At 36.2% G+C, this 25733-nt stretch overlaps 2 long non-coding RNA genes across 3 annotated transcripts in view; one reads left to right on the top strand and one right to left on the bottom strand.

The window, feature by feature from the left end:
• The first annotated feature begins 151 nt into the window (after nt 1–151).
• The window catches only part of LOC137239360 (uncharacterized), a 38373-nt gene continuing 12791 nt past the window's right edge, over nt 152–25733 (top strand). Inside the window, exons 1-2 of one of the 2 annotated variants that reach the window (XR_010949337.1) lie at nt 10762–10789; nt 10860–11256. This is a non-coding gene — a long non-coding RNA (uncharacterized lncRNA). Of the gene's footprint in view, nt 271–10761; nt 10790–10859; nt 11257–25733 lie in introns of those variants that run through there. The other variant, XR_010949338.1, reaches the window with a different exon arrangement.
• On the bottom strand, nt 2812–3225 carry LOC137242012 (uncharacterized). The gene is made up of 2 exons (XR_010950054.1): nt 3149–3225; nt 2812–3086 (listed from the first exon to the last, which is right to left on the bottom strand). It is a non-coding gene; the product is annotated as an uncharacterized lncRNA (long non-coding RNA).

The raw sequence follows: 25733 nt of genomic DNA, 5'->3' as shown, positions 1-25733 counted from the left end.
GGTGTATAAGTTCGGACGTAACCGAACATTATATACTCAGCGTGAGTTTCAATTGTACAGTGCATTTCAGATAAATTACTTTTTCGAAATTTGTTACGAGGGATTTATTTTTTAGGTTCTGTTGTGTAATGCTTGATCGGAAAGGGGCGTGGCACCGCCCACAAAAAAATGTTTCCCAATTTCGCCTTACAATAAACACCACGGACTCATTCAGTTTATGTGAGGTCCTCACGGACCGGTCAGTTCAACCTCCTCTTACAATAAAACGTGGTAAGTTGAAATATCATTGATACAAAACTATTTTTCGCTAAGATATTGCTTATTATTCTAGTCTACGATCCTTTTAAACATCCTTTTTATAATGACCACGCCATTAAACGATCACGTCCATTTTTACTAGAAATATTTCCAGCTATAAGGAAAATATGTGTACCCAATTTTATAGGATACTAGAAGACCCAGCAGACGTTGTCCTGCCCTAAATTTGGCCTATCTGCATACATTTTAATAAGCTTTTTCCGTCTGACTCTACCCTCCTCCCTCTTCACTTTTTCCTAATCCTTTTATTCACTCTTCCCTCCGTCTTGTCCGCTTCATCTATCTCCATCTTCCTCTCATTCTATCTCTTTCTCAATCTCCTTCTCTCTTTTCTCTTCTCTCAATTCCTTATCATTCTTCTGCATACCTTCTTGCCTGTCCCAGAGGGTGGTATGTATTTTATTCCAGTCCCGGTCCCAGCCCCACTCCGAGTCACAGTCCCAGTCCTAGTCCTAATCCCAGTCCCAGTCCGTCTCTGGATAATATATTACTCTGTACCAAAGCACTCATCAACAGCTTTCATTTGATATCCATATTGTGTAAACACTGTCTAGGCATTCACTGGCCCACGTTTTGGCCTATATCTCGATTTTAGCCTTTCTTTTTATATACATAGATTTTTATTTTTCACACTTCACTATAATATTAAAACGAAATGCAGATTTTCGTTGCTTTTGAAATTCGACTTAAAAATTCCACATGGAACAACTAAAGACTCTCCTGAATTAAAGAAATGTCTTAGTACCTCAAATCGCGGGCCCCCTCAGAAACCCCAGGCCCCCTCTCGCCGGCCCCCCTCTCGCCGGCCCTGGTGATGTGCTATATATATATATATATTATACTTATGTATGTAAAGTCAAATAAGCACGTGCACAAACATATCCATACCGATTGAAAAGAGGTTAACCACTGCGTATACGTAACATTTTAATATTACGTATAAACAAATAAAAAAAATTGCAACAAAATAATATTGCGACTATAAACTGAGATATAGCCTATCCTATATTTCAAGTTAGATCAAACTTCACACGTGGTGCAAAACAAATTCAAAATCGGTTCAGTAGTTTAGGAGTCCATTGGCCTCAAACCTGTGACACGTGTTTTTTATATATTAAGATGTTAAACAGTGACACACCCATTTTCAAAAATTTTGCTACGGTGCTACACCCATTTTCAAAAATTTTCATTCTTTCTTTTTTTCGTTATAATTCCAATTGGGAAATAAAACACAATTGATATAAAGCTCTTTTTTGCAAAGATATAGCTTATTTTATTCGTCCACGATCCTTTAAAAAATCTTTTATATAAAAGTGGGCGCGGTCCTTAATCATAGGTTTAACGGTTTTTGATTTATGATTAATAATATTTGTAAAGTTGATTTTATCACAAGTGGGCGCTGCCACGCCCATTATAGGTGTATTATTTACTAAATAATCAAGTTTTTTGTGTTTTCCAAAATGTTATATATGTAATACCTGGGAGTGGTTATCATTCGTTCATTTTAAATAGCGACGGAAGATGAGTGCCTAGGAGCTCATATAGCAAATTTCAATAAGATAACACAAATTATTGTGCGCTTAGACAGACGAACGGAATGACATCAATTCCTTTTTTCGTCCTGAGCGTTTTGATATATTGAAGTCTATCCTGAACCATATGGTTCACATTGTTGTTGCATTTGCATATTAAATCTCTTTCCGTATCTGGTTCATGTTTCATTGGAGCACGAGGTATATTTAACTCGACTCGTTTATGCCGTTACGTTCAATCGTTATGCTACCAAAGTTAATATACTCTGTGTGCAAAGCACGCTGAGTATAAAAATAACCATAATAGTAGCTATGTGCAACAAAAAATGCCAATGGACTCTTGGGATTTTTTAATAACACTCTGCAACAGCTATTTTTAAACAAAGTAATGCTGGTATTTTTCGGAAAAGTGGCATCGTAGAGATACATTTTTCTGAACAAACTTATGCTCCAGCTCGTCTAATTTACTTCTAATTTGCTTTTAAAGCTTAAACTGATCACAAGGTGTGCTTTGGTTATGTGTGCAGAATCCTGAAGTGCTTGAACTTTCGTTTCTAAGAAATATGTAAAATAGGTAACATTTCATTCTAAGACTTGGAAACACCATTATTTCTCCTTCCACAACTTTTTAACATTTTTTCTGAAGGCATCAGGTAGTTGCTACAACATGTTGCTAATGTTGCTGATGCAACATGTTGTTAAAGACTTACTCGGCACTTTTACACTTCAGAGGTAAAAATAGAAATTACAGCAAACTATAGTGTAGTGGAGAATTGAAGTGTTAGTATAAAATATTAATTTGTATAGGAGGAAATATTTTCTAGAACACCAAAGTTGTAAATCATTCAGATTTGTGGAACATTGAACATAGGTCCTTTGTGACCCCTTAATCTTTGATTGCAAAAAATTAAAAAAAATATAATAAGACCACATAAGCAGACAAAATTAAAAAAAAAAACTCTAGAACCAGACATGAGCTAATACTTTATTAAAGGTCTTCGGCACGCCAAATCACCATATCGCGTCCAATTTACACTTTAGTTTTTGTTTTTGAGATATTCTTACATAAAGGTATGAAAATCACGCTTTTCGGTTGCCTTAAATACGAAATTTTTCCACTGTAAATAATTGTTTCTTTGTAGTTATCATCAAAATTTCAAAAACCGATTTTGATTTTGCATATACAATATTTATTGTTGTCGATATTTCGACCTCAATTTGAAGTCATCTTCAGGTCTGGAAATTAAGATAAATATTACACTGAAAACATTAAATGTACATAAAAATTAACAACTTACACATATAATTGTTGCTTACCGACTAATTTTAAACATAAAGTAAAACAATATAAAAAGCACCTAAGACCAGATGTAAACAATTAAAGAACCGTAATGGTAAACAAAATTTAACAATAACAACTATATATGAACTAATAAACTGTAAGCGACGCTCAAAACATATTTATCACCAACAGGTTAGTTGTTGTTGTATGGCGAGAGAACATACAAAAGTCGTAGGAGAGAACACAAACAACAAATGAAACTCAGCATTGCTTGTAGCTATTTTTGATGAGTTGTCTGTAGGATTGTGCACAGTGGTCCGTATCACTCTTAAAATTGATAAGTATATCCGTAGGAGTATTTATAATGTGCAACATTTCAGAATGAAGCGCTTATTATAATGGTTTTCTTTTTCTAATATCGCTATATTTTCTAAATCTGGATAATGTCCCGTGGTCCTACAATGTTGTGTTAAAGCCGTTTTGTTGTCATTAGGGTGGTCGCGATTTTTTAAATTCGATTTGTGAGCGGAAATACTTGTCTTTAATTTTCATTTAGTTGTCCCCACATATACCTTATTGCATACTTGGGACACGTCGCCATTGTATTTGATTTTATAAACTACGTCGGATATCTCGTATTTTTCGATTGTACTTTTTGTGTTGCTATATATATTTTTGCAGAGTATTGTCATATCTAAATGCTATTCTAACTTTTTCTTTGTCATACACATTAATAATGCTTCATTATGCTTGACAAGCCTGGTGCAAAGGTGACTGTCTTATATATTGTATTTGCCTCGTTTTTATTATTTTCTGTTTTAGCGAAGTGATTTTGTATGTATCTGTTCATAAGATGGGTTGGAATGTCATTAACCCAAGTTTTCGCTTAATGATTTCTATATTTTTCCCGTGATATATTTGATAAATTTCTGGCAATGTTTATAATAATTGCTTCACCGTGCTTGGAATAAAAATTTATTAACCTTCCAGACGCAGTCGGTTTTTTATACCACTCGAAGGTTGGGTGGTTATTTTTATTTATTACCAATACATCTAGGAACGGCAATCGTCCATCGCTCTCAACCCAAAGTGTAAATTTTATGAATTTATTGTACGAATTTAAGGTTGCCAGCATGTCTTCTATGGCATCTGTTTTGGCAATAGCAAACAAATCGTCAACGTACTTCGTTAGCAGACACGGCTTGTGTTTATATTCTTCTTCAAACTTTGATAGTAATTCTACCATTACTATATCCACTACTATATTACCAAAAAATTGCGACCAACCTAATGACAACAAAACAGCTTTAACACAACATTGTAGGACCACGGGACACTATCCAGATTTAGAAAATATAGCGATATTAGAAAAAAAAACCATTATAATAAGCGCTTCATTCTGAAATGTTGCACATTATAAATACTCCTACGGATATACGTATCAATTTTAAGAGTGATACGGACCACTGTGCACAATCCTACAGACAACTCATCAAAAATAGCTACAAGCAATGCTGAGTTTCATTTGTTGTTCGTGGAGGTCGAAATATCGGCAACAATAAATATTGTATATGCAAAATCAAAAACGGTTTTTGAAATTTTGATGTGTGGCCTAGAGCTCGAATAAAACTGTAAATAATTTTCATTAAAAATCTAAATAAACCATTTTAAAGCGCAATCATTTCACTCACAAACTATCTAATTTTTTTCCGATGTTTTCTTGTTATCTCTTCATATATTTTATCCTAAATGTTTTATTTTATTAGTTTAATAATTTATTTATTTTGAATATGCACAGTTTGCTGATCCCGCCTAAATGGAGTTACTAAGTGCCTAAGGTGCTAAAAGTAGACTTCAAATTGGTGAAAAAAAAAATTTAGTTGGCCAATAAATTTGCAAACGTGATACACTTTGATGAACAATATCTCAAAGAGCAAAAAGAGCCTTCAAAAAAATAAAACTATCAGCACTTTCATGTAAAAAAAAACTTAAATGCATAACTAATATAAAAATTCTGACACCGGATTCAGATTGAACATTCCGAAGGCATTTAAAAAAGTATTGGCGTACTTCTATACTTTCAAGTACAAATATCTCGAAAATCATAACCAATTTAAAAATTCTGACGCCGGATTCAGATTGAGAAAATTTTTTTTGAAAATAACCATGGTTACACTGTTGCAGGAAGAAAGTTTGTTGAACTATGTAATTTGAAGTAATTGTTACGATAAATTGTACAATTCTCTAACAGTTAGCTAAAAGCGAAAAATGAGGGAAATACTTATTTGTATGTATGGTGTGTGTGATTGCGAGTGGAACAATATCCGATTATTACAACAATACTAGGAGTCACGTCCGATTTCGAAAAAAGGCTATTTTCATTTTCAATTTAATCTAATCAAGAGAAGTTCGGTCTAAATATCTTCAAGAGGTGCAATGTATTTTTTTGTTTTTTAATGATTGATACCTGCGCTTAGGTATTTCGGCATTATTCTCGCTTAGGCTTAAAGCCTTGCTTTATTGATAGACCGAGTAAATTTTGCGAAATGACCAAACTTCTGAGCAAAAATTCCAACAGTAGTCTTTAATAGTCCAATTTTCATTTTTCTGACCACAACCTCAAAAATTATTTCTTGATGTGTGACATATCTGAGCTCATGATATGATTACTGGAAATATTCCAGTATGAGCATTAATTATTACAAAATACATTTCGTAATCGATTACTTCGTGTAAGAACTTTCATCTGTATCAAAAACGTGAGCACAGGATCGATAAGAATTTTGTTCAGATAGTGTTCGCCTATATACTTTTTCACTATTTCAAATGACCACGATGTCAATTGAAGTTATGGTATTAAAGTTAACTCTTTTTTTTTCTCAAGTGGCCATAAGGTCAGTTATTTAGTTTCGCACCTGCACCTTTTAAAATACGTATGTACGAATACTTGTATAAAAGCTTAAGTTTTTTGTTTTTGTGCTGATCTTAAATGGCTGTGATCTTTTCCGGAAATGTTCATAAGGTCAAACGGAAATTTCCTAAATGGCTATTAAGTCAAATTAGGAAAGGTCGTAAAGTCAGTTAACATTACGCGTGGTTATAATGTCAATTGACCTTGCGGGTGTTGATCTTATGTCACCCAAAATGGTCATAAGGTCAAATGAATATTTGAAGTGATCACAAGGCCAATTGGTCGTATGATCATTTTAAGTGGGCATAACGTCAATTGGCCTTTTGGCCTTTGAAATTATGTCACCCCAACGTATTTTCCATATTTCTGTAAAGAATCGGCCTCTTTTGGAAAATGTCGTTCAGAGGTAGCATAAAGTGGTTATAATGTCAACTGACCTTGTGTGTGTTGATCTTATGTCACCCAAAATGGTCATAAGGTCAAACGAAAATTTGAAGTGGTCACAAGGCCAATTGGTCAAACAACCATTTCAAGTGGTCGTGACGTCAGTTGGCCTTTTGACCTTTGACATTATGTCACCCCAACGTGTTTTCCATATTTCTATAAAGAATCGGCCTCTTTTGGAAAATGTCGTTCAGAGGTAGCATAAAGTCGTTGATTTCGTCACGAAAGCGCAAAAAGTTACAAGGACCTTGATTAAAAGTTCAATATTTTCGGAAGCTGGTGCTTGAAGTATAACTGTTTCCTTAACAGAAATTGTCCGATGCCAAGGTGTTAAGTCCAGACGTTATTATTAGCTTAAAAATTGGCAGGGGATTTGTATGCCTTACGGTGATCCATGTTGGAGCCGTGAAGCTTTGAAAATTCGTAGAGAAAACAGAAGAATAGAAATAGTGAAGGGAAGGAAGAGAGGACGTAGGAGAAAAATGAAGAATAAGAAAAGGTGGAGGAGGAGGAGGACAAAGAAGAGGAAGTTGAAGAGAAACGTGGAGATAGTAAGAGAGAAAGAGCAAGCAACAGATACTTCTTGAAATTCTTTTAAAGTTGTGCAAGTCAGCGAAGAGTCTGGGTATGTTTGGTTTGCTAGTGCACCAATAAATTCAATTTCAATTAATAAAATAGAAGTAAACGCAAAAAGCAAATGATATTGCAAATAGCATTAAGGTCGATTTTTTCATAACATTTGTTTGGAATTTCGTAAGTATTTAATGTAGCTAGCAATTTTCATTTGCTCTGCGGTCAAAGTACCACTTAGAATACAATTTTTAAAGTGGAAAATTATTAAGTTTTTCGAGCTCAAGGCCACGCATAAATAAAAACCAAATATTTTATATCTTTCAATAAATATACTTGTTTAATGTTAATCGATATTTCGACCTCAATCTGAGATCATCCTCAGGACTGAAAAGATTACAAAACAATAAAAACATAAAAAAGTGCATTTTACGTACATCCTTATAACACAACTTACACCCTTGGCTATGCCTGATCGACTAATTTTAAAAGATTACATATTAAACGAATATAAACAATATAATGTAAACAAATAAATACCGTAAATATAAACAAATTTTGACAAAAACAACCATGTACAAATTTCTCCAACTGTATGTCGCGCTCAGCATACATATATATGTACATATATCAGCTACAGGTAAACTGTTGTTGTCTAACATTATAATACGAATATTGGTGGGACATTAAACTAACAAATTACTCTCAAAGCGCTTTTTTGTTTCTGCTGATTAGCTGCCTATAGGCCGAAACACAATTTTCCGTGTCTTTTTTAAAATTTATCCGTTTGTCGCTCTCTATATTGATAATATGAAGCATTTCAAGTATGTATCTCTTGTTATATTGCTTCTCTTGTTGCAAAAGTCTCACATTGTCTAAATCTGGACAATGTCCCGTAGCGCTACAATGATGTGTTAAGGCTGTTTTGTTATCGTTCAAATTATTTCTGTTTTTTATATTCGACTTGTGTCCGGAAATCCTTGTCTTAAGCTTAGATTTAGTTGTCCCCACATATACTTTATTGCATAAGTGGGACCCGTCACCATTGCAATTAATTTGGTATATTACGTTGGATTTCTCGTATTTTTCAATCCTGCTTTTTATGTTGCTGTATATTTGTCGTAGAGTGTTGTCGTACGTGAAAGCTATTTGGAACTTGTCCCAGTCATATATATTTGAGTTCTTCAGTCTGTTGGACAAGCCTGGAATGTATATGGCTGTCTTGAATATTTTCTTGGCATCCTGTCTGATCTCAGTAGTATTCGGTCTAGCGTAAAAAGCTCGTATGTAGCTATTGATTAAAGATAGAGGAAAATCGTTGTCTGTTAATATTTCCTTGATCACGGCAACATTTTCTTCATGGTAACATGCGTCGCTAATAGAGAGAACTTTTCTGACAAAGTTCTTTGCCGTGTTTACTATGATTCTTCTTTCATGCTTGGAATAAAAGTTTATTAATCTCCCAGACGCAGGGGGTTTTTTGTACCATTTGAATGTAAGTTTATTGTTATGTCTTATTACCATCGTATCTAAGAATGGTAATTTTCCGTCAACTTCTATCTCTGACGTGAAATTTATAGACCATGTAGCTATTTAGAGTGGCCACCGTTTCTTGGACTTTATCTGTTTTGACGATAGCAAATATATCATCCACATATTTCGTTAACAAACGTGGTTTATGTGGAAAATCTTCCATGAATTTGTTCAGCAATTCCTCCATTACAATATCTGCAATGACTGGCGATGCTGGGGATCCCATAGGCATTCCATAGCGCTGTTCATATATTTTGTCTCTAAATTTAAAATACCTGTTGTCCTTTATGCAGAATCGTACTACCCCAAGAAATAAGTCCTTCGTTAACGAAGTGTGGCTTTTTATCAAATCCCACTTATTCTCAATAATTTTCTTCGCATGGTCTACTGGAACGCTAGGGAAAAGAGATACCACATCAAAAGAAACTAGACTTTCATCGTCATATATATTTGATGTGGTATCTCTTTTCCCTAGCGTTCCAGTAGACCATGCGATGAAAATTATTGAGAATAAGTGGGATTTGATAAAAAGCCACACTTCGTTAACGAAGGACTTATTTCTTGGGGTAGTACGATTCTGCATAAAGGACAACAGGTATTTTAAATTTAGAGACAAAATATATGAACAGCGCTATGGAATGCCTATGGGATCCCCAGCATCGCCAGTCATATATATATATGACGATGAAAGTCTAGTTTCTTTTGATGTGGTATCTCTTTTCCCTAGCGTTCCAGTAGACCATGCGATGAAAATTATTGAGAATAAGTGGGATTTGATAAAAAGCCACACTTCGTTAACGAAGGACTTATTTCTTGGGGTAGTACGATTCTGCATAAAGGACAACAGGTATTTTAAATTTAGAGACAAAATATATGAACAGCGCTATGGAATGCCTATGGGATCCCCAGCATCGCCAGTCATTGCAGATATTGTAATGGAGGAATTGCTGAACAAATTCATGGAAGATTTTCCACATAAACCACGTTTTTTAACGAAATATGTGGATGATATATTTGCTATCGTCAAAACAGATAAAGTCCAAGAAACGGTGGCCACTCTAAATAGCTACATGGTCTATAAATTTCACGTCAGAGATAGAAGTTGACGGAAAATTACCATTCTTAGATACGATGGTAATAAGACATAACAATAAACTTACATTCAAATGGTACAAAAAACCCCCTGCGTCTGGGAGATTAATAAACTTTTATTCCAAGCATGAAAGAAGAATCATAGTAAACACGGCAAAGAACTTTGTCAGAAAAGTTCTCTCTATTAGCGACGCATGTTACCATGAAGAAAATGTTGCCCTGATCAAGGAAATATTAACAGACAACGATTTTCCTCTATCTTTAATCAATAGCTACATACGAGCTTTTTACGCTAGACCAAATACTACTGAGATCAGACAGGATGCCAAGAAAATATTCAAGACAGCCACATACATTCCAGGCTTGTCCAACAGACTGAAGAACTCAAATATATATGACCGGGACAAGTTCCAAATAGCTTTCACGTACGACAACACTCTACGACAAATATACAGCAACATGAAAAGCAGGATTGAAAAATACGAGAAATCCAATGTAATATACCAAATTAATTGCAATGGTGACGGGTCCCACTTATGCAATAAAGTATATGTGGGGACAACTAAATCTAAGCTTAAGACAAGGATTTCCGGACACAAGTCGAATATAAAAAACAGAAATAATTTGAACGATAACAAAACAGCCTTAACACATCATTGTAGCGCTACGGGACATTGTCCAGATTTAGACAATGTGAGAATTTTGCAACAAGAGAAGCAATATAACAAGAGATACATACTTGAAATGCTTCATATTATCAATATAGAGAGCGACAAACGGATAAATTTAAAAAAAGACACGGAAAATTGTGCTTCGGCCTATAGGCAGCTAATAAGCAGAAACAAAAAAGCGCTTTTGAGAGTAATTTGTTAGTTTAATGTCCCACCAATATTCGTATTATAATGTTAGACAACAACAGTTTACCTGTAGCTGATATATGTACATATATATGTATGCTGAGCGCGACATACAGTTGGAGAAATTTGTACATGGTTGTTTTTGTCAAAATTTGTTTATATTTACGGTATTTATTTGTTTACATTATATTGTTTATATTCGTTTAATATGTAATCTTTTAAAATTAGTCGATCAGGCACAGCCAAGAGTGTAAGTTGTGTTATAAGGATGTACGTAAAATGCACTTTTTGATGTTTTTATTGTTTTGTAATCTTTTCAGTCCTGAAGATGATCTCAGATTGAGGTCGAAATATCGATTAACATTAAACAAGTATATTTATTGAAAGATATAAAATATTTGGTTTTTATTTATGCGTGGCCTTGAGCTCGAAAAACTTAATAATTTAAATATTGAAGGCCGAAAAACAACAAATAAAGTGGAAAATTTAATAATGAAATTCTTGAAAAAAGAGACAGAAAATAAAAGCGAAAGAAGTGGTTATCAATTCAATTTTCTATTTTTCTCTTCACTTTTACATTTGCATTACAATTCCGCATGTCCGTCGGCTATCTAATGCATTTAAAGGGTCAATGGAGGAAAAACTAAAAAATAATACTGAGCCACTGACAATGCAAGAGGAAATAATTTGATTATTTTGTTGAAAAGAGCAAAGGAGGTCAGTGGAATTAACTTAGCCTACTTGGGGATGAAGTAAAATAGTGATATGAAATGAATTTAAAACATTTTTGTGAGATTCGGGTGGTTAGCAAAATATGTATGTGTGAACTATAAGTTAAGTCGAGTAGTGTAGGTACTTACTTTATTTAGTAAGATTAAACAGAACTCAAAATAGCAGAGGTGAAGCTTTCCTAAACCTAAAAAAGTGAGAAGCCCTCTACGCCAATCCCGTAATCTCGGTAGTGGGCCGAGTTTTAAACCCATCACCTGAAAAGAATCTCTAAAGGAAACAAACCACAAAATATATTTGGATGTGAAAGACATCGATATAAACATAAGTGCTATATATTTTTTAATACAAAGCGCGCAGCGGGGCATTCGAATGGCTAAGCGGATCGAAGCATCTATCTTAGCATCACAATAAATGCAGGTATATTCGAGTTTAAAGCACATTTTGTTAAGATTATGGTCAAGATCGTTTTTAGAGGCGAAAAAAAGCGAGGAAACCCCGACGAAATCAGATTAAGAAAGACAAAGCTAACTCCCTACAAGATCAGATTAAACAAGACAAAGCTAACTCCCTACAATGTTAAACGCCGACTAGATACATTTTTTATAACAATAGAATATACGCCACAGAACCTAGTGTACATATATATAAAAATCCTGAAAAAAGATCGACAATTTTATTAAGATAAGTCATGATTTTTGTCTGGGCTAGTTGTTGTTGGGATTATGTATGGTAAGGGTTTGGTCGTGTTTCGAATAGCTGATTCAGAATAATGTACTTCGGGACCATGTTGGGATGGCATCCATCAAAACAGTGCAGAAGTTTCAAGACCGTTATAGGTTTGTAAAAACGCACAACCCTTTCAAACGGATGCCGGCGCAATTTATAGCTTCTCCAACCCAATTTTTAACCTCCCCAACCCGTGGCGAATGATGTTTCCATAGCAGTCGAGACTCTGGTGACCCCAAGTTCCTCATAGAACTAGAGGTGGGGCGGGATGGCCGAAAAGGCTCAATGTGGTCATATGATATTGTTCCCGAGATTGTTGGATTTAAGTATACCTTGATGGTGCTTGTTGCAGGATCGTATCGGTTCTATATCCTGCAAAAGACCAAGAACATCGATAACACTCCCCAAAACCTTCGGGGAGTGTCTTTATCGATACAACAACAACATAAAGGCCTGTCATGTAACAGTCAAAAAACGTGGACTGACTTGCAATATTTAAAATGCCTGTCAATTTCATTTATACCTGCGTTTAACAAAACTGTGCTTCACCTAATACGTAAATACGGTCACAAATCTGATTCAACTAATAAGTGTTGAACGCGGAAAAGGGAGTAATAATAAAGTACAACTGTCAACCTTCGCGCTGTTCGGACGTGTTTCTAAGCGCTCGCTTGTATTTTTGCAAATATCAATCATTATTGATTGTTTTTGTTTTACTTGAAAAGCTAATCTAAAATTCCGTGTATTTGTGGAAATTGGGTCGATCGCGGTCAACCTAAAGTTCAAAACGCTAAGTGCATTGATTTTTTTCATTTGCAATGTACCGGTGTTTTACTGCTGATCTCGACTATTTGAGTGAAACTAATAGTGCTGTCATAAATTAATCTTAATTAACATTTCATAAATCGATCTTAATTAACATTTATATATGATTACTAGAAGACCCGGCAGACGTTATCCTGCCCTAAATTTGGCCTATCTGCATACATTTTAATAAGTTTTTCCGTCTGACTCTGCCCCCCCCCCCCCTCCTCACTTTTTCCTAATCCTTTTATTCACTCCTCCCTCCGTCTTTTTCGCTTCATCTATCTCTATCTTCATTCTATCTCTTTCTCAATCTCCTTCTCTCTCTTCCCTTCTCTCTTTTCTCTTCTCTGAATTTCTTCTAATTCTTCTGCATCCCTTATTGCCTGCCCCAGAGGGTGGTATGTATTTTATTCCAGTCCCAGTCCCACTGGCCCACGTTTTGGCCTATATCTCGAGACCCTGGTCACCCGGGGGTATCAAAATTACCCTCTACACAACTAAAGACTCTCCTGAATTAAAAAAAATGTCATAGGACCTCTAAATAGCGGCCCCCAGAAACCCCCACCCCAGAAACTACCCCCCCACCCCACCATCTCGGCGGGCCTGGTGATGTGCTATACTTAATATCATTCGCCATAATATTTTTTATTGATAAGCAGGTTGTTTAATTAAACACCAAGCAATTACACGGAAGTCTATCCGCACCACCTGAAAATATGAGTGCCACTGCGCATACGTAACGTTTTATTATTACGTATAAACAAATAAAAAAATTTGCAATAAAATAATATTGCGACTATAAATTGATATATACCCTATCCTATCTCTCAAGCTGGAGCAAACTACACACGGGGTGCAAACCAAATTCAAAATCGGTTCAGTAGTTTAGGAGTCCATCGCGGCCAAAAATATTGTGACACGTGTGTTTTATATATTAAAATTTTGTAATAACTATATTTATTTTATTTTTTTGTTATTTTACACACTTTACCCAAACTTGCTAACTCGCACTTGATTCAAATTTCAAAATAAACCTTATTTTTATTGGCGTATTTCGAAATTGCCACAAGTTTAAAATTATTCTTGCTAAAAAAAATTTTTATTCTATTTATGTATGTACTAGCAGACCCGGCAGACGCTGTTCTGCCCTAAATTTGCATACATTTTAATAAGCTCTTTCCGTCTAACTCTGACCTCGCCCCTCTACACTTTTTCATAATCTTTGTATTCACTCCTCCTTCCGTATTTTTCGCTTCATCTATCTCCATTTTCGTATCATTCTATCTCTTTCTCAGTCTCCTTCTCTCTTTTCTCTTCTCTCAAGTTTTTCTCATTCTTCTTCATATCTTATTGCCAGTCCCAGAGGGTGGTATGTATTTTGTTCCAGTCCCATTCAGAGTCTCAGTCCCAATCCCACCCCGAGTCTCGGTCTCAGTCTCAGTTCTAGTCCTAGTCTTAATCCCAGTCCTAGTCCGTCTCTGGTCTAATTCCCGGAAAAAGGCATCGTAAATACTAATACAGGCAAATTTATATACCAAATTTCAGGCAAATCGAGTAGGACATATGTAAGTAGGTATGTGGGTATTATTAATTCATGTCTTTATTTCGGCTTCGCATGCATATTTATCAGTTTTGCAAGGTTGATGCGACTAAATCGAATATCACAATGAAAATTAATTTAAAGCTCTCACCAACAGCTTTCATTTGGTACCCATAATACACACACATTCTAGGGTGTCCTGGTCCACGTTTTGGCCTATATATCTCGAGACCCAAGTCACCCAGGGGTACGAAAATTACCCTCTACTAAAGCACTCATCAACAGTTTTCATTTGATATCCATATTCTATAAACACATTCTAGGGGTACCCGAGTCCACGTTTGGGCCTATATCTCGAAACCCTGTGCGTCCATCCTGAATTTTCTTTGCTATAAACCTCACGGAGCCCGAGACCTATACAACGAATGCAAAGCCGTGGAAATTGGTTCGTTCGTTCTGGAGTTATAGCGTCAGGAAAAAAAACCCGACTTTTTTTATATTATAGATATGCTTTTTTCGGAAAGAAATAGTTATTTGTTTTACAAATATAAAAAGTGACATTTAATTATCAAACTTTCTAATGAATTGAAAATTGTCGATTTGAGTTGTTTCAATGGTTTCCAAAATACAATTTGATTTAAGCGAATAAGAGATCTAATTTTGTTTATGGCATATTTATTAATATTTATTAAAATTACGAGTACCCATTTGTATATATATTTGTTATAAATTTTCCATTGTCATTAGTCAATTAAGTGATTTCGAAGGTATCCAGTAGCTTGCATCCTAACCACTACGTTCACGGGCTTGCCTGCAGGCTGCTAAGTTGCAGAAACGATGAGAATTGCCAGCACAGCCACGATATTGATAACGAACACAACGTCGTCCATCGAAACCCCATCTTACGCCAGCTTATCTACCGCTAACCCCTAACAATGGGGCTTTGGCAATTAGGACGTCTTGGAAGAAGATATTAAAAAATATATAACGAGTTTCATGAGGATCGATTAGTAGTTGCTTACTTGGTGTATTTGGAAATTAAGCTTGTGTCTGATCTAGGAAGAGGCATACAACCATCATGTAGAAAAGGGCAACGAGTTCATGTTGATAACGTCAATAAATTTAGCTTGAGTACTTTGTAAGTTGATATTGAGTTGTAAAAGCTTGAGCTGTGAATAATTTTCAAGTGCTAATCAAGGGGTTTTATGTGCAAATTTTTTTAAGGAAATTTAATTTGCGAATTTATAATATACATTGTTGCAGAAGTTCACATTGTTGAGATTTTTAAACGCTGGCGCAACAAAATCAATTGAATCAATTCAAATAATAAAAAAATTAAAACACCTCTTTTAAATTTTTTATTTTATTATTACAGTGAAACCCCTATATGTAATACTCCTATATTGCTAATAGAAAATGCTCGCAATGTGTTTTGAATTCGAGATCAAAACAAGACAGCCTATAAAGTTTTTGTGATTGTAACAGCATAAGTGTGACAAGAAAAAATTTAAATTTAGTCCATTCGATTATTGAATACAAAAACAAATACGTTTAAACAGCAATATATCAGCACTCTGATGTTTGGGAATGTACCTAGCTTTTTGTAGCAATATAGGAGTATTACATATATGGTGAAACCTCTCTTGGGTGGACATTCACCTTTGGCCATTTTTTATCCGCCCAAGAGAGGAGCCCACTTAGGCAAGAGAGGTGTCGGCATAGCACAACAACTAGAAGTTTATTAGAGAGCAAATAAGCACTAGGAAGAATTTGGGGCAAGGGGAAGCTTTCAAACGTTATATGGCCGCCGTCATATAAGAAAAGATGGTAACAAAAAAGTGGATGAATTGGGAAACGAGACAATATCTGCACATGATCAACCAAAAAGGAAAGGTGTGAAACCAAGCGTGGGTTTGCAAGGTGTCAAAAATAATTTCAAATCAACTTTTGAGGTTTAGAACAACCTAGTGGCATATGCCCTAGAAAACGTCTAGTATTTTCCAACAGGACGTACATAGTTATTTCATAGGTTATGGTTTTTGAGGAGGTTTTAATTTGGTCGTCGAATAAACTTCTGGTAAGGCTGTGGACACGTTCTGTTTGTATGAGGTCCTTACGGTCCGGCCAGTTCAACTTAACTTCAGGCAATCCGGCAATTAGGCAATCCTTAGTTTTGAATTACATGAAAGTGATACTTACTGGTGCGCTTTTTAACCTTCGAAATTTTACTAATGCAAATTTCATTTTATGCGAATCACACTATGACACTACTTAAACTAAATTTTTTTCGAACACAAAATCGGTTTTATTCGGAGAGTCCCTTTTTCATTTGGAAAATATGTACATATGTATGCAACCACATATATGATCACACTTTGCCCACTTAAGAGGAGTTTGCGTCCATCCAAAGGAGGTTTTCGATTGATTTGTTATGAAAACAGTTCTCAATGTCCGTCAATAATAGGTTCGCATTTGCTCAGTGGATTTTTTTATCCCATTTTATAGCAAATAACGGTCCGCCTAGAGCATGACCGCCTAGAGGATGACCGCCCAACGAAGGGCAATTTGTTCTTAAAACTGTACCCAAAACTTGGCGCATGAAAAGCTGCCCGTCCAAGAAAGGTGTCCGCCTAATAGAGCTGTACGTTAGGCGAGGCTTCTCTGTACTTGATTACTATTGATCAAATTTTACTTACCACTTCCTCTGTTATGCTTTTTTTATGAAATGAAGCATAAATATTTATATTTTACTATTAAGTTTTTGTTTAATTATTTAAGACGACTGCGTGACCTCTTTTAAAGACTTCTAGTGACCCGATTATGCACGATCGAATAAAGAATGTAGTAAGTCAATCAGTGCGAAATAGTTACACCCCTCTCTCTTTTGATAAAAATGAGAAATAATGCTTTTAAATAGAAACCTCGTCCTAGAAAGGCGTCCTTTCGGAGATAAGACGTGCTGTAACCGCTGGCGTGAAATATTTTATAAATAGTTTTGGAGCCCGAGCGGTCACGCGCCTTCTTCAGGGCAAAATCGAAAATCGCTATACCTGCGAAATAATATATAGACTTTAAATTCGACAGAGACGAAGTGGGGCAGGGGAAGAAGGGGAAATATGAACAGGAATATTAGAGGGAAAGGGAAACGGTGCTCGAATAAACAGAGGAAGGGATTAATAATAGTAACCAAAATAAGGAGAGTAGGAGGATGAAGATGAAAGTTAAAAAGGAAAGGTAAAAGAGGAAAAACTAAAGATTAGAAATTGAGAGGGAAATATAGGAGAAGTGAGTGGCAGAAAGAAGAGGGAGATGAAGACAAAGAACTAGCTTGTGTGATAGAGGAGGTGAGATGGAGAACTGTCGAGCTACGCATACAAAAATGTAGGGTATTCCCGACCAAGCATCATACCCTTAATTTGAACTCATATGTCTTTTACCCGCTAGTGTAGGCCTTCCCCCGCAGAAGTCAGAAACCAGATGTTTAGCAGCCGAGGCTCTGGTGACCCTAAGTTCCTCATAAAACTAGGACGGAATGGCCTACAATGTTTAATATGGTCATATTAAATCGTTTCTGTTGTAAATAAGGTTGCCGATGATTTGGTCGGCGACAATGTCAGATATAGCAAGGCGAAAAAACTGGAGAGACCAGGAAGATGGCGGTATATTTTATTAGAAAGCCCATTGATGTGTGGGCCTGGGTCTGTGGTCATTATTGTGCAGTCATCGGCGTAGGAAACGAAAGTGATTCCTTCTGGTGGTGAAGGTAGCTTCTATATGTAGAAGTTAAACAGAAGTGGGGATAGGACACCACCCTGTGGTGCCCCCTATTTAATTCTTCTGGGTTTAAATGTTATGTTCCTGAATTGCATCGATGCTTGGCGACTAGACAGATAATTTGCAGTCCATCTTTTGAGACTTGGAGGAAGGGGGGACCCTTCCAGGTCTTGCAGTAAAGTGCCGTAGTTGACCGTATCAAAAGCTTTTGACAGGTGTAACGCAACGAGTACTGTCCTATGGTGGGGTTTTTCATTAAACGGCAATTTATTTGCGTGTTATTGGCGTTTAGCGCGGTGGTAGTGCTTTGTAGTTTTCGAAAGCTATGCTGATGATTGGCAAGACGCAAATTTGCAGTGAAGTAGGGAAATAGAATAGCATCAAGTATCTCGGCTACTGGCGATAGGAGAGATATCGAACAGTAAGAATCTCCTATGTTGGCTCATGTTTCTCATCTTTAATTGCGGAACCACAATGGCCATTTTCCATTTTCCGGGGATGACGAAGGTGGACAGGGACAGGTTAAGGACATGCGCTAGATTATTAAATCCCTCTTTGCCTAGTTTTTTAAACACCGGCATGGCTACGCCGCCTAGGCCCGCTGCTTTAGGTGGTTTAGCATGATGTATTTATGCTTGTGTGCGCGTCTGTTGGCCCGGCGTCTGACTTTGTCAACCGTAGTATGCATTACATATTGTCGGCAAAAAGCAAACAGCGTTCGCGCATTTTTTCGTATTCGACAGTACTTTATCGCCAAAGGCGATGGAGATTTTGTCATTGTGCTTAGTCTGGTTCGATAGGGTCTTCACTGTGGACGATAGCTTACCTACACCAGCAGAGAGGTTACAACTCTTTAAGTGCTCCTCCCATTTCGCCCGATTGTTTTCATCCGCGCCAGCAATTTGATGCGTTGGTTTATATCCCTTATTTGAGGGCCTCGAGGTCGTGCAGTCTTATAAGGTCACGTTCTCTCGCTAGAGTTGCGGCCTCCGCTGGAAAATGTTGCCCGATTTCCGGGATTCTTCAGGCGGGAAAAAAACGAACCGAAGCTGAATCAATGACCTTGTGGAAAGCACACTCCCCTTGACGGGCATCAGTCGGGATAGAGAGGGCAGCAAAACGATTGTCCGTATAAGTTTTGTAATCTTCCCAATTTCTTTTCATGAAGTTAATGAAAGTGCGTTTCTCAATGGTGATAAGTAATGGTGGTAGGTGGTCGGATGCCAATTTCCCGTCGGCTGCCAGTTGGCGTAGTTTACTAGTCCTGCGCTCACGATTGATATATTGACGAACTGTAACACCTTCCTACCATACGAATGCGTTTATCGTGCAGAACGTCGTTTTTTCTATTTGGTCCGCCAAAATCTCGCCCCTGCTCTCCGCCTGTAAGTTAGATCGTGGTGGGCATTAAAGTCTCCTAAGATAACGCGATTATCGCCAGTGAGTAGTGCGCTGATGTCAAGGCAGTCTCCAAAAGGACAACAGGTGACAGGAGGGATGTAGATGTTGATGAATTCTAAATTTACATCGCCTGACCGGACAGATATGTATTGACATCTAGGAAAGTGCCACCGTCCAAGGCAGGAGCTGCATTGGGCAGATATCGCAAACATATATATTCTGTGCTGGCAAACGGTGCAAAAGGTGGTAAGGACTAAGACCCTGTTTCCCTGACCTACTCGAATGCTAGTGTTAAAAATAGGGGGAGGAGAAGACGGGGACAGGGGCTGATGCTCGGCATCGCTACTCACCCTACTACGGAGATCGTAGTTATGGGTAGGATGTATTAGCTGGCGGCGTCGTGGGGCGCGAGCAGCAGTGGGTACTTGCTGTAGCTTGCTGAGCAGCGGAGCTGCTAGAGGGTAGTAGGCGCTGCAGCGCAGGCTACGGGACTCTCTTGGGCGTGAACAGCAAGGAGTCACAAAAGATTTGTAAATGTTAAGAGAACGTAGAGTTTAGCCAAGAACATCCCGTCTGGTGCACCCATCTCTTACAGGGGACACACTGACAAGAATGTGACCATTCTAAAAATACTCCTTTCCGGCAAACGCAAAACCATTTCTCATTTCAGGAGAATAGGCGTAGTCCCACTCCAAGTATTGTTTTTAAATAGTGGCACCGCTTTCCGAGGGTTTTCTAAAAAGCTCGATCAGTTGGACATCCAGCGACAACTATTGGCCAAGTAAAATCCTATTTTGGTAAAATATCGACTCTTTAAAGGCCCGGGTTAACTTGCCATATTCATAATGCCCAATTCGTAATCATATTTTCACTTAATCGTAGGTAAATATATATTGGCATCGCTTATTGGTGCCTTAATTTAAAAAATGTCTTCATAAAATAGAAAATACGAAAAATTTCAAAACGAAAAATAAAATCCCCAAAATGTGAATAAATTCGTCAACGCAAAAATTTTATAGATTATGGATATGGCAGAAAACCAAAACCTAATTGGTTGGCTATGGTATCGTTATGACTAAGGTGTTATTCAATGGCTTCAATAACCGATTAGATTGACTTCCATATAAATCGTTGGATCAGCTTTTTTACATGGAGTTTGCCAGGGACTTAAATTAGTCATTTCGCAATTTTGTTTTCATCTCATCATCTATTCACAGACGAGGGAACTTTAAAGTTGTGATAAAATTTTGGCCTCACAACTTAGTTCATTTAAATGCGTCACACTTTCATTGCATACAATAAAAAATATTTATTTACTTAAAATTATTACAATTTATTTCTACATGATATAAGAAAAAAATATCATCACTTCGACTGCTGAGGGGAATATCACCATAACTCAACTGCTGTTTCGAAAACGCCCTATTTCAAAATGTTTCGAAATTAGGCGCTCAGCCGAGTTATTCCAATCAACAGTCAATTTATAATAACACAATTCAGTTACATATTGTCTGTTATAAATTTTCGAGCACTGCCATATGTTACATCTATATATACGCACTGGAAATTTACGTCGCTACACGTGTCTTGTGCCACCGCACAAAGTCGTCCATTCAGAACGCCTGCTGTTCCAGATTCTCCAAACCACTCGTTACGTTTAGTATAAATTATTAGTTTACGTCGTGAATTTGGATAATAACAGTCTTGTATTCGCATGGACTTAGTTTCGAGAAAAGAAGAAGCAGTTCTACTGTATCCAGGTAACGAAACCCATGCACTAATTTTCATCGTTGGGTCCGAAGGTAATTGACCATCGCAAAGTTCTATTTTATCTACTTTTGCATCATTCAGGTCGAAGGGTCTATCCACTTTAACCACAGCTAAATCAGCACAACTTACTTCTGATTGTTGACGATCATAATGTATTACCACCACTTTGCGTCGATGCCCTTCTTCTATGTATATGTCGGTTGCACCAGCTACAATGTCGAATTTGTTTTTAGGTGTAAGATATAAACAACGAGCACTTGTAACCACCGAATTTTCACTAACTATGGAACCAACACATACATAGGCTTCATCTTTAAGTATTGCAACTGTATGTGGGCTACCCTCTATAGTTATATATTCGCCATCTATAATACAAAAATGCCCAGGGCAGTTAATCAGCATAAACAGCATCGCGAGTTGATTTCGTAGAGTCATTTTTTTTTTAATTTAAAACCTTTTCTACCAATTTTAAAGTATAAAGTATACCGAGGTAAATTTTGTGGGCGCTATTTATACCTAATTGAGTTGTGTAAATAAAAAATAAGATTTCAGGCATTTGAAATAACAAAATACATCTAAATTTAAGTTTACACAAGTTCAACCTTGTTATACTCAACGTGCTTTGCATACAGAGTGTACTAACTTCGGTAACATAACGGACATAAACGAATCGAGATAAATATAGAATTCCATATATCAAAATGCTGAGGAGGAAAAAAGGAATTGATTTAGCCATGTCCATCCGTCCGTTCGTCTGTCTGTCATTGCACACGTTTGAAATATTGAGAATAAAATATTACACTTTTGTATAGGGGTTCCCGGCGCTCATCTCCCCTCGCTATTAAAAGTGACGGAAATCGGATGGTAACCACGCCCACTTTTTACATATATAACATTTTGGAAAACACATAAAACCTGATTATTTAGTAAATAATTCATCTAGAATGTTAAAATTTGATGTGTGCACTGATACTAAATTCTTGATTTTTTTTTTTGATGATGGGCGCGGCACCGCCCATTTGTGGTAATATCATTTTAACAAATATTATTAACCATAAATCAAAAATCGTTAAACCTACCATAACAAAATTCGACAGAGAGGTTGCCTTTACTATAAAGAATGCTTTGTAGAAAAATTAAAGAGGTCAGTGAAGGACTACGCCTATTTCATACAAAAGTTTTTTAAAAGGGTCGTACGCTAGAATAATAAGCTATATCTTAGCGAAAAATAGTTTTGTATATATGTATTTTACTTACCAAGTTTATATCTAAGAGGGAATTAGGAGACATTTTTTTTAATGGGCGGTGCCATGCCCCTATTCCGATCAAACTAGACTTCTAGAGCCTCGAAAAAAAACTCCCTCGTAACACATTTCGAAAAAGCAATTCAAACTCACGCTGAGTATATAATATTCGGTTACATCCAAACTTAGACACCTTTACTTGTTTCTTGTTTGTTTTAATTAGCTGAACAAACAGATTTTGCATTATCAAAATAACAAATAAAATGTATTCATTGATATCCTAGCGAAATGAAATAACGCATTTTGCTATGTTTTTTCATAGCAAAATTTCCTTGCAATTGTTTGTGTATTTATGTGTGGGCCAATCCCAAAAAAGGTCCATCACGATTCGAAAATCAAAAGTGGCCAGACTCTATTTCTATCACTTGGGATTAAAGGCGAAATATGTGTGTGATGTCAAAACCAAAAATTTATTCTTTCCCCTCATCGTGGACATGTTTCTCTTTTAAACGAAAGGCTTCATCGGTTTTGCAAATTTCGATGTTTTACTAACAAAATATAACGTCCTTTCTTTATATTGTTGCGCTGTTAAACCCAGATATACATTTTTGCTTTTAATAAAATTTTGTCTAGATTTTTATTTAGTATTAAAACAACTTCGGAAAACGGAGATTTTATAAACTTATCCTGCCCTTATCCTCATTATTTTCCTAGTAAGCAAACCTCGACTTGAAATTAAAAAAGCTTTCAGATGTTAAATAGGTCTGTTTACTAAAATATTTCCGGAAAGTTCGGGTAACATTTCTTATTGGTGTCTAAAATTTGTGAAGTCCATTAGTTGATCCATATAATGACCTATAACTTTATTTCTCTTTAGCCAACGAACAAAATTTATATCTTGTCAGAAAGGGGGCATTTTGCGCTTTCAGCCGTGTATGAACTGTTAATTGATTCCTAGAGTGATGTTAGAGAAATCTTACAAAATATGACGAAAATTGAAATTGTTGTATCTCTTTTTTAATTTATATATACAGAGGATTATCTGAGGAAAATCTAAAATCAGTTCTGATTTCAACATGATATGAACTTTAACGTTTAATGTAGGTTTTTATTGGTTATTGGTGTATTCAACAATTTCATATGAAGACGAAAAGAAAGCATTTTTCTTGTGAATATATTTGTCGACTAGAAACGGTTAAATGGGAATATCTTATCCAAATTTCCATGGATTTATTATGGCCTCTTTAAATTTTGATTTATTTTGTACTTCTTTTCTATTCCCTCCATAAAATTTATCGAAGAATAAACACAGGGAAAGTTATATACCAGTATACGTCTCCGCTTATGGGCGTATTCGAAATTCCAGGTATGCAAATTTTTTTTTGTTTTTTTTTTTTTAATGGACGTTGTGGCAGCGCGCTGCCCTCAAGTGGCCCAATGAAACCAGGCTAATCCTGTTCACGCGATCGATTTATATATATACAATAACTTTTTTTTTTTCATTTTGCCGAGTCTTTGATGGGGAGCGGTTTGTCAAGCGTCGCGATCTGAGACTTCTCAGCTACAGAAGAAATTTCATCAGCCAAGCGTAATACTTAAAGAGAACAGAAGCAAACGTATTATACATTAATTAAGAGAGGTAAGAACACTCTTTTTCATAGAAAAAAGGTTGTCCGAGCTATCAAATATGTTTGAGTGAGAGTTATAATCTTGGCATAAACGCCGGAAAGGTTCGTTTTGTTCGAAATTCGTTCTACATTGTTTCAGCAGAAGAGGTTTGAAGTGTCTCGATGTCCGAGAGGGAACGGCAAAGTTCACTTCATTCAGAAGGAATGGGCTCGAAATTGATCCATTTAAAAGTTTTGTCATAAATATTACACCAAGCATTTCCCTTCGTCTAGCAAGAGTTGGAAGATTGATAAGTTTTAATCGATTAGTATAAGGTGGAAGATTAGTTAAAGAGTCCCATTGAAAATTTCTTAAGGCAAATAGTAAAAATTGTTTTTGTATTAATTCGAGACTGTCTGCATGGACTTGATAACGCGGATTCCAAATTATTGAGCCGTATTCTAATATTGGCCTAACTAATGTTGTAAAAAGTGCTTTAGCTATGTAAGGGTCGTTAAATTCTTTTGACCACCGTTTAACAAATGCCAAAACACCTTTGTCTTTATTCACTGTAGCATTAATATGAAGATTGAAACTAAGTTTGGAATCCATCATGACTCCCAAGTCAATAAAATGATTAACAGTTTCTAGACTATAGTTGTTAATTGTATATGAAGCTGGTGGCGAAACTCTCCGAGAAAAACACATGAATTTACATTTTTTGAGATTGAGCGGCATATAATTTACATTGCACCAGGTAACCAAGTGATTTAAATCCATTTGAAGCAAGGAATGTTCCTCAAGTGAGGCACATGATTTGAAAAGTTTTACATCGTCTGCGTACATCAAGATTTTTGAGTATTTAATTGTACTAGATATATCGTTTATGAACAACAAGAACAGAATCGGACCAAGATGGAAGACCAGAAGAAACATTGATGACCCCAGAAAGTGTATTTTTAAAGATTACTTTTTGCGTACGATAACCAAGATACGAAGAAATCCAACATATAAGACGGGGTTGAAAACCGAGTTGACCGCGCTTATGAATAAGTAATGGGTGTGATACTTTGTCGAAAGCTTTACTGAAATCGGTGTAAATTACATCAGTGTGAAGGCCTTTTCTAAATCCATTAGAAACGTGGGTGGTAAATTCTAGTAAATTGGTGATAGGTGATTTGCCCTTTCAATTATGGGGGAAATAGAGAATGTTAGGTGGTGGGTAATAATAGCCTCAAATAACTCTGGGATAGCGGATAACTTTGCTATGCCCCGGTAGTTTTCCATTAAAGACCTGCTTCCATTTTTATGAAGCGGTATAAGAAAAGATTCCTTCCACATTGTTGGGAAAACTCCATAAATTAAAGACAAATTAAATAAATCTGTTAGCGGCTGATACATGTTTGCAGCATATTTTTTAAGAAAGTGTGTCGGGATCCAGTCTGGGCCGTATGTATATGATACTTTTAAAGTTTAAAAATAAGATAATACATCTTCTGAAGATATAAATGGAGCTCTGATTGAATAACATGAATCAATATGGTATGGGTATTCATTAGGTGAAACCTTGGTCTCAATAGCGTAATTTGATC

This window comes from Eurosta solidaginis, chromosome 2 (genome assembly GCF_040869045.1).
Source record: "Eurosta solidaginis isolate ZX-2024a chromosome 2, ASM4086904v1, whole genome shotgun sequence".
In the NCBI taxonomy this organism is placed as follows: Eukaryota; Metazoa; Arthropoda; class Insecta; order Diptera; family Tephritidae; genus Eurosta; species Eurosta solidaginis.
The sequence above is the reverse complement of the archived record's forward strand: the minus strand, read 5'-3'. Positions and strand labels throughout refer to the sequence as shown.